At 46.5% G+C, this 9,566-nt stretch overlaps 1 pseudogene; it reads left to right on the top strand.

Annotated features, from left to right (window-relative positions):
- The first annotated feature begins 7,654 nt into the window (after positions 1-7,654).
- LOC127339418 (pentatricopeptide repeat-containing protein At1g69290-like) lies at positions 7,655-9,185 on the top strand (annotated as a pseudogene).
- Positions 9,186-9,566: the final 381 nt, after the last annotated feature.

Here is a 9,566-nt window from a genome sequence, read left to right as displayed (position 1 = left end):
GCTATGTTTTGTTGTAATACTCTGAGGGATGTAATATTTGCGGAATGGTACTTCGTGAATATTATATCAACGACTGGCATACTACAACATGCAGTGGTATGCAGGGTCACCACACAGACGCACTCTTTTCCTTTCAGGGCACCGAGTGGGGCTGAAAGGTCTTTAATGAGGCGGGCTCGCGGTGTTGCAATATAGTAAAAGATATTGGTTATATACATCTTTTTTCGTCGACAGGCTCGGGGGCTCACACCCGTAAATATAGTATACTCAATAAAATTTATTTGCCTTGGTTTAACCTCGCAAACACAATAAAGAAATTAGCTACCGAAACACTCGGGGGCTAGGGAAAATATATATATATCTGTCTTACAACATACATACAGAAAGTTATAATTTTCTTTCGACAACATAAGCTATTTACTGAAAAAATAAACTCAATCATGTCCTAAAAGGTCGTCAATGTTTACTCTATCTTCTTCGGCAGAGGCACCCAGAAAATCAGCGTAATGGCCATCTGCAAAAAAGTCGGCATCCATCCGAAGAAGGTCACCAATTATCTCTTCAGCTACTGGGGTAACCACTGCATCGATTCTATCGACACCTCTTCGCCGTTGCCTCAGCTTGGTATGGACAGTTTCCACCACCTTGGTCATATCAAGTTTGGAGTGGCAGATCTAAAGCATAATAAGGGCAAACCTGGCGCCAGCTACCAGTTGAGCTCTTACAAAACCATGGATTTTGTGTGAGTCCTTAAATTTCTCCATCAACTCACGAAGGGTCTTTGGTTAAACATTCCGAGGAAACATAGAATTGTATATAATGGATAAAGTTTTGGCACAAAGCTCAAGGAATTCACGAACTTGGCATGAGCGGTCCGGGAATCTTACAATTTGTCAGGTACGTTCCGGGGTAGCCCAGAAAAGAGAGCCATGGTCAAGGGCCAGATTAACAAGAAAATTTGACCTTGTATCCACCCGTTGATCTTTGGTAGCAGCGTCTAGAAAGGGACCTATTTGGTGACAGCACAAGAATTACAAAGGAGAAAACAAGGAAAAAAACAGAGGAAGTTTAGGTTTAAGAAGCATACCTGCCAGTTCCAAACTTGCTTCAGTCATCAACTCGAGCATAAAATTCTCTCGGGAGGTAGCCTGCGCAGCTTCAGCTACGGTGGTTTCTTTGGCAGCTATGGCCTCCTGAGCTTGCTGTAGCACAACTTTCTCCTTCTCTGATGATTTTCGAGACTGATCCATTATTATAAGTGCCTGCTTCTTCATATACTGAAGCTGTTGCCGGAGTTCTTCCAAGTCTTGTGTTGAACCCTTACTCGAGGAATCTTCAATAAATTCATCATCAACAGGCATTTTCTTCGAGTAGGAGGAAGCAGGAAAAGCATCGGAAGGATGAGGAGTTGAAGTGTAGTTATCAAATATCAACTGGAAATAAAAGTTTCGACATCAATCATTAAGCAAAATAGATTTCCATTGATTTTCAAAGTATTTACATGGCTATTACAAAAGGAGGGTTCCTAGTGAACTAATAGGGCAGTTGTCGCCAAAGCTACTATGGCGACAACATCAAAAGAGAAACAAAATAAAAGAGAAAGCAAGGTGGTCTACTTGACCTCCGGCTTCGACGAACTAGGAGCAGGAGTTGGCTTGCATCCGTGGTAGGCGAGGATTTTCTTTGAGTTTGGCTTGGCAGCCTTAATCAACGACTGCCACCTCTTCGTTTCCATCTCCTTTGTGTCGCCAACTCTCGCCCAGTCGACATCTTGTTGGCTGTCAGCAACCAAGGCGATAGTGCCCTCAACACCAACTTTCAAACCTTCTTGGCGAAGTTTGAGCCCAAGGTCTTCTTGAGAATTGAAGCACTTGGCGAGAGCAGTAAAAGTCGTGGGTTCTTCCTTCTTCGTGAAGAAGTAGGGAAAAAGCCGCGACAGACCCATTCTGGCTTCGGCAAGGCCTTCGCGTGCCTCATCTCCATGGATCTCAAGGAGGGAAAGCGCGTCGAGAAGGCGATCACCTTCAGGATTTTCCAGATCATAATCTTGCTGCGTTTTCCCTACATGAGTAAAAATAAGCTTGTCAAGAAAAAGCGAGCAAGGATAAATTTGACAACCCGAAGAAATAGCAAGGATCTGAGTACTTACTAACAAAACCTCGACTCTACGAATGCAAGCGACTAAGGATTTCGTTTTCATGAGCAGACTGTTCAGCTATGTTGTCGCTCAAAGAAGTTTCCGCGTCATGAAGTCTTTTCCGAAGATCTTCGACAGCGGCAGCATCTGCTTCAGCTTTCTTGCGAGCCTTTTCGCTTTGCTCCAATTTAAGAGCAAGAGAATCAGCGCGCTTGTTAGTTTCCGCAAGATTTGCTGGCCAAACAATCGACAGTAATAAATGTCATGACAAAAAAATGATGGGGAGGTCATTTACCAGAAGAAGCAGCAAAAATAGTACCTTCAAGCTTTTTAGCATGGTCACGGTACTCGATGAATTGGGTACCGAGACGGATAAACTCCTTCATCAAAGGCTGAAAGAAAAAAAAAAGAGAAAGAAACATCAATAAAGGAAGTAAAAAGTTCGACAGCAAAAAGCAAAAGAGAAGCAAAAAAACAAAGAAGTGTCGACAGCATTGAAATATTCGGCACATAAAAGAAGAAGTGAACAACTTACATCATCCAAAGAAGGAGTCGTGGAGCTACCAAGTAGCAAGGTAGGCTCCTTGGTCGGCTCAACCCTAGCCCTCTTTGGCGAAGGGGCACGGGGGCTTGCAACTGGAGTTGGATGCTCGATGTTTTGCTGAGGAGGCGAGGTTTCATCTCCATCAGGCTGAGCTTCAGAGACAACTAAAGTACGCGACTTACTCGTTCGAGTAGTCGCGTCAATAGGGGAATTTTCATCCTCATCACCACTACAATAAAAAGGCGACAAGATAAGAAACAACATAGACTAAATATTGAGAGCAAAAACAAAGAGCAGCAGGAACTTACGAGCTGACAAGAGCATCTTCGTAAGGGTTGAAAGTTGTCCTTTTTCAGAAGGACCAACTTCTTCGGCAGGAGATGCGCCGGCTTTGGAGGCGCCAGAATCGGCGACTTCGTCCCTTTTCCTCTTGTTCCCTGGAGAAACAGCGGAGGGGAGGGAGTGTGTCGAGGTGGTAGCCTCAGAGTCGACTTCTTTTTCAGAGGAAGCCGCGGATTTCTGAGAACCCGCGACTTCACTCTCAGGGCGAGAAGTACCCTGGTTGTCATCGGTGACAACAGTCCGTTCTTCGACTTCTCCACCTTCAGGAAGAGGAGGAAGAGAAGCTAGAACTGGGTGATTCTGCAAAAGCAAGGAGTGTCGACAAAAAGTTACGCAAAGGACGCCAGCAAAATAGTAGTCAACAAATACTAAAAAATCGAGAGGACAAGATAGTAGTCGAGGGAAAAATTACCTCGGGGAGGGCGTTGGTGCCACTATATGGCTCAACGCGGCAAGAGGATGGATTAGTATCCTTCTTGCTGAGCGATGAAATTCTTCGGATCAGTTTCTCCAAGTCCTTCACAGGAAGGTCTTTGGAGAGCCTGTCGACATCTTCTTCACCAGCATACATCCAAAGGGGATTTTTGCGAGCTTGTAAAGGCTGCACTCTAATCCTAAGGAAGTAGGCTGTGATCTGGATATCTGACAATTCTTTGCCACGGGTGTTTTGCAGCTCATGGATACGAGACATCAGTGCCTCTGTCGCCTTTCTTTCTTCTTCGATGGCTTCAGCGTCCCAGGATCGGCGGCGAAGAATCTTGGCACCTCCATCGAAAGGAGCGATATTGTACTCCACCGAGTCGGAGCTTTCTTCGTGCACGTAGAGCCACCTTTTGCGCCACCCCTGGGCGGAGTCAGGGAATTTGACGTTGAAATACTCGATATCAGGCGGAACACAAATGACAACGCCGCCTATGTTGTAGGCGATGTTGTGGGAGCCATTGCGGCGGAGGCAGAAGATGCGTTTCCACAGAGCCCAATTAGGATGGACTCCGAGGAAGCATTCACAGAGGGTGATGAAAATCGAGACGTGGAGGATGGAGTTGGGCGTCAGCTGGTGCAGCTGCAGCCCGTAGACAAAGAGGAGACCGCGGAGGAACTCGTGGATAGGGGTGAAAGGCCGCAAATAAGGTGGTCAACGACCCGGTATTCGATTGGAGGCGATGGATAGCTTTCCTCCTTGGGGAAGCCCAGCGCGTTGTCCTTCTTCGTGAACCCGAGCTTCTTCAGCAGGTTCATGTCTTGGTTGGAGATTTTGGATCTCTCCCACTCCAGATCTTCAGCTGCCATCTTCGACTCCGGGGTGCTGTGCCTAGTGAGCCGTGCGCGCGGTGGCATCAACAATGGCGTAGGAGAAAGGTGCGAGCGTGGTTGAGCTCAAGAAGTGTGGGGCGCGATGGAGGATTTTGGCAGAGGAAAGCCGAGGTGCGGCGCGAGCGAAAGTGCGAACGGAGGAAGACGATGACCTTAAATAAGGGTGCGGCGAATCGACGCACCGTTGGATGGAGAAATTGTGAGATGGATGATGTACACGTGGATAAGGGGTAACAACGTAATCTCACTATGAAGGAAAGGAACAGGCGCTACAGTGCGTGCGCCAGGAAAAGTGGAGGACGTGTGTCCCCCACTTGCACGACGTGTCAATCTGATAGGGATTTTGGGCCCGCAAGACAGAGAGAAAGCAGTACTCGCGTCTTCCTGATACAGTGATCATGGCTATCGTCAGCAATGATGTCACCTTGGCAAGAGAAAATCTCGGCTGTGAAGATTCGTAAAAATGGCGGCAGCAGAAGATTATTGATTATTTCGAGAGCCTTTGGTCAAATACAAGTTTTTGATCAAATGCTCGGGGGCTACTTTGGAAAAATAAAAAACTTGAGTATGACAAAATAGAAATGGCGAGAGCCTATGATCAAATACAAGCATTTGCTCATAGCCTCGGGGGCTACTGCCATCGGGAGCGCTGGTCGCGCACCCGATAGATATGAAAACCTCGAGAGAGAAGGAAAATATAGCAACATAAGGCGTTGAGCCTACAACCAAGTACAAGTCCTTGGTTGTAGCCTCGGGGGCTACTCCCATCGGGAACGCTGTTTGCGTGCCCGATGAAATTATAAAAAGAAGTGAGAATATTTCGAGTTATACAAATTACTCTACATATACTCCCATCGGGAAGGCAAGATAAGTCATCCGTTGACTCAATAAAATGTGCTATTCCAGCAGCCGAAAAAGCACTCGACAATATATTCTCAAAGTGCCAAAGTTGTGAATAAACTCTGAAAGCTGCAAAATTCTGCGAATGTAAGACCCCAGATCCGTTCTGAGCGGCGTGGCGCCGTCTCTGACGTCGGTTTGCTACTTTTTTTCCGTATCAACAGATACGAAGAAAAATCCTAACGGACGCATTAGGTACCCGATAAAATATGACTGGGCTCGACAGATGGTAAGACCTTAAGCGGCACCTATCGAAGTTTACACCAGTATCCTAAGATCATGTCCGGGGACGTGATCTTGAAGTAGGTTTTTGTGCATTGCTACTAGAGCAGTTAACTAGTACCTGATCCGTCAGATGAACTAGCCCCAACTACCATTATCCCTGTACAATATATAATTTCATATCCAAATATATATGATAAATTCGACAGAGTTATTGAATGACTATAAAGTTGGAGATTTTCCCTAATTCTTCGATTTAAGCAAAATCTCGGGGGCTACTGACATAGGCATCCCCAATGGGCCTGCCGAAGTTGGTACCCGGGGTTTACTGAAGGCCCACGACTCGATAGATATGAAGATTCGGAAGCCCAAGTTAGTATTGAGGAAAGGTAGAGTTGTATTAGGAAAGATATATTTGTAATCTTGCGGGACGGGTTGGAAACCCTCCCGGACTCTGTAACTTGTGTATTATGAATCCCTTGACAACACCTCCTATATAAGGGGGGGTCGAGGGACAAAGAGAGCATCGATTCATTGTTTCACGCAACCCTAGTTTTCACATCGTCGAGCACTTTTCGGCTGAAACCTTCGAGATCTACTTGCCCTCTACTTCCGACTAAAACCCTAGTCTACAACTTGTAGGCATTGATAAGTTAATCCCTTGTCACTTGGTGCTCTCAAATAATCTTTACCAAACACCGCTATGACGGCCCGGCAAAAACCTGTAGAACATGTCGACTCTGCCATCCGAGGTAGTCATTGGCTGTATCTGGAGGAGCTCTGTATGCAAGACAGCGTATTGCAGCAGTGCATTTCTGGAGTGATGTGAAGCCCCACAAACCTGTACAATCTTGTTTCATCATGAAATAGTCGTCGTACTCCCTCGCACCGAAGACAATCTTCATGAACATATCCTTGTTCATCCTAAACCGGTGCTGAAATTCCTTCACCGAATGAGTCGGCGTCAAGCGGCATTGCACCGGCTTGACGATGCCGGTTGATGTTCCTCCTCTTGACTGGCATTGAGCCGCCGTGTCGAGGCACGCCGAACAAAGGCTGCCGAACACGGAGCAAGCTCGTCATAATCAGCTTCTGTTGCCACCGGACAGCCTCAGCATTCTGCTCCTCCGTGAATAGTTGCACCATCATCTCATCGTCGATGTCCATCGTGGCAATCCCACGAACACATTGCTGGCGGGGCGGTTGTGCGGCGGAGGCGACCTCTATTCCGGTCGAAACAGCAGTCGCCGGTCAAGGGGGTAGCGGCCATGTCGATGGACGGCAGTTCCTGGACAGGCGGCGGTGTCTATTGCAAGCAAGGGACGCGGCGGTGATGGTGGCCATGACGATCTAGAGGGGTGGGAGTCGGCTCGGGCGTCGGTGGGAGGTGCGGAAAGTGGTGCGTCTGGCTGCCAGACGGAGCTCACGCGCGGTTTCTGAAGTGCCGCGATGTGCCGGCGCGCCTGATTCCCGCCCTTTGTGAAGGGACCGATACGTGGTTGCCGACGCTTCTATTAGGCTCCAAAACTAGCAGGTGCTTTTTGGGACATGCCGGTGTGAGCCCATTTTCAATGTCGCACCCTAAAATTGTATCGGAGCTGCTATGGGGGCGGAGATGCTCTCAAGAGGGCATTAGCATCCTGCAATCACTTCGCCATTGGAATTCAATGGCACCAGCCACATCGGAACCATTACTGAAAATATAAGCATCGGTGTTCTTTTTTTTTTTCATCTCATATTATCCCGACAGAGGCTTGCTCGAGGCAGTATTTCTACGAGCTGCTTTTTCACTTACAGCACCTGTCATGTAAACAGCAAGTGCCTGATATCTGTCAAGATTAAACATCAAGTCATCAAGTGCCTGATGTGTAAACAACAAGTGTTCTCGCTCTGGTCAAGATTAATTTACTGGGCAGGATCGATGTGAAAGGCATCACAGGTATTCAGGTAATAACTCGATGTGAAAGGCATCACTGGTATTCAGGTAATAACTTGATACCGCCAAGTCATGACCGGTGATGTCATCATATATATGATCAACCGAAGTTCTTCGATAGATGTTCTTGTCTGTTCCATTCCATGCACCATGAAGATCAAAGCACGATACATTGAACAACATTTATGTCTGAACATCAAGGTGACAAGGCCAAGGTATACCCTAAAGACTGTCTCGCCATGTTCAGTCTAGCGCAAGCATGCGGGACGACGGCTCGGCAACCGTATATACTGACTTCAAAGAGGGGTTCCATGCAAAATCCCTCTGGCGGCAAATATTCGCTCACTCAATTCCTTGGCAAACGCTCGAACATCTTGACGGCAGAACCTCTCCCGCTGATGAGCGCTCTCCACTGCCTCCGCCCTCAGAGCCCTACGGCCCCTACCCGCCGTCAATGCCGTCGCGCTCGAGGAAGTATTATCAGCGGCCGTCGCCGACGACCGCTCGGCCGCAGCCTCCTTCTCGCCGTCGCCTCCCGCTGCGGCGGCCCTTGTCACCCACCTTCTTTTATCTTATAATGTAATGATCATTGAGCTGCGCTATTGATCATCCAAGCACAGGGGATTGAGTCGACCAATCAATTTCTGGTACTATAGTTGTTTATTCTGTTGGTTTTGAGATTGTCAACGCTTGTGTTGGGCTTCGTATACCGAGCAAGGCTCCTAACATGCTCGATGAAATGTCTGCTCAAGGCGCCTCTGTGGGGCTCGGTATATACTCCCCAATCTCTATAGCATATTGCAAGGAGTAAAAGACAGCAGAGGCTGCAGCACTTGTGGTGGAGACTAGCGCAGCAGGGCTGGCAGTTATGATGCTCTTATTGGTTCTTCGATGACAGCTCATGAGTTTTCAATCTGTATTTGCTCTTTCCAAGGATATGAGGGAGGCAAGACTACCAGATCATAGGACTAGTTACCTTACTATAATGGCAGGATTGACACAGAACAACCGGACTGAGCTCACGTCATAATTCTTGGATGCAGTGGTTGATAACCAGAGTATAGAGATCTCTACACATGATTGGAACTCCATAATGCAGTTGGGACTTGGGAGGATAGAAGATGGTCTTAGGACATGCCGAAGGATGGTATTCCTGTATTAGAGCCAAATGATCAGATGTATCTCTCACTTATCAACGGGTATCTCTCTGCTGAGAAGTACTTTAATGTGCTCATATTAAGGAGAGAAGTGGAGGAGGAAGGAGGTGAATTTAAACACGAGTTGATTGAGTCCTTTATGTATGCTTTGGTCAATAATATGGCAATGCAGCTGATTGAGAAGGCACAATAGATGAAAATATGTGTGGATAAGTGGAAGCACAAATAGTCATTCATGGAGACCAACAAGAAACTGAAAGTGGCGAAGCTTAGAAAGCGCAACTTCCGGAAAATGGACGCTCTGGCTGCGTTCAAGAACTGGGCTGGTCTTAGTTTATAACATTGCAACCTATCATGCAATTCCTGCCTAATTTGATCATTCATATCTCTGCGAGATCACAGCCCAAATCATATTTGGAAGCTGTAGAAAGCCAAAAACCATGAGATGAACAAGTGTGGTGATATCTGATCATGAAAAGTTCGCAATGAGGTTAGGGAAGCTGGTGCACTTATTTTCTGCTATTTTGTTTCCAGTTATAGTTGTTTTACTTTAGGGACTGTTTACTTTACTGGCTGACTTGACTTTGTACTACTTTTAACTAGCTTGTCCTAACCTCCAGACCCACGTAAGATGTTCAAATTAGTGAACAATAAGTTTGTCCTCATGTCACTAAATTATAATAAGTTTCTCCTGAAATGCTTCTCATGGAATGCATAATCTGTTGCTGTGAACTGGTGATAACCGATACGATATTACTGACAAATTTCTGTTCATTTTTCCATTAAGCTACCATTTAATGTTTTCACTCTCCACTGACTGCTAAACACAAAATAGTTATTATATATGAAGCCTCATCCTAAACTAATAATTACAGAACGTACGATTGTACTGCAATGGAGAAACTGGGTCCTCCCTTAGGGCCTGCTTGGAATGGTGGTAATATTTGTGTGTCCACTGGTAATTGTCTCTGCACTGATGCACACGCAAATATTAAAACCAATCCGAATAGGCCC

This window comes from Lolium perenne, chromosome 3 (assembly GCF_019359855.2).
Source record: "Lolium perenne isolate Kyuss_39 chromosome 3, Kyuss_2.0, whole genome shotgun sequence".
Classification (NCBI taxonomy): Eukaryota; Viridiplantae; Streptophyta; class Magnoliopsida; order Poales; family Poaceae; genus Lolium; species Lolium perenne.
This window is presented reverse-complemented; position numbering and strand designations above follow the sequence as displayed.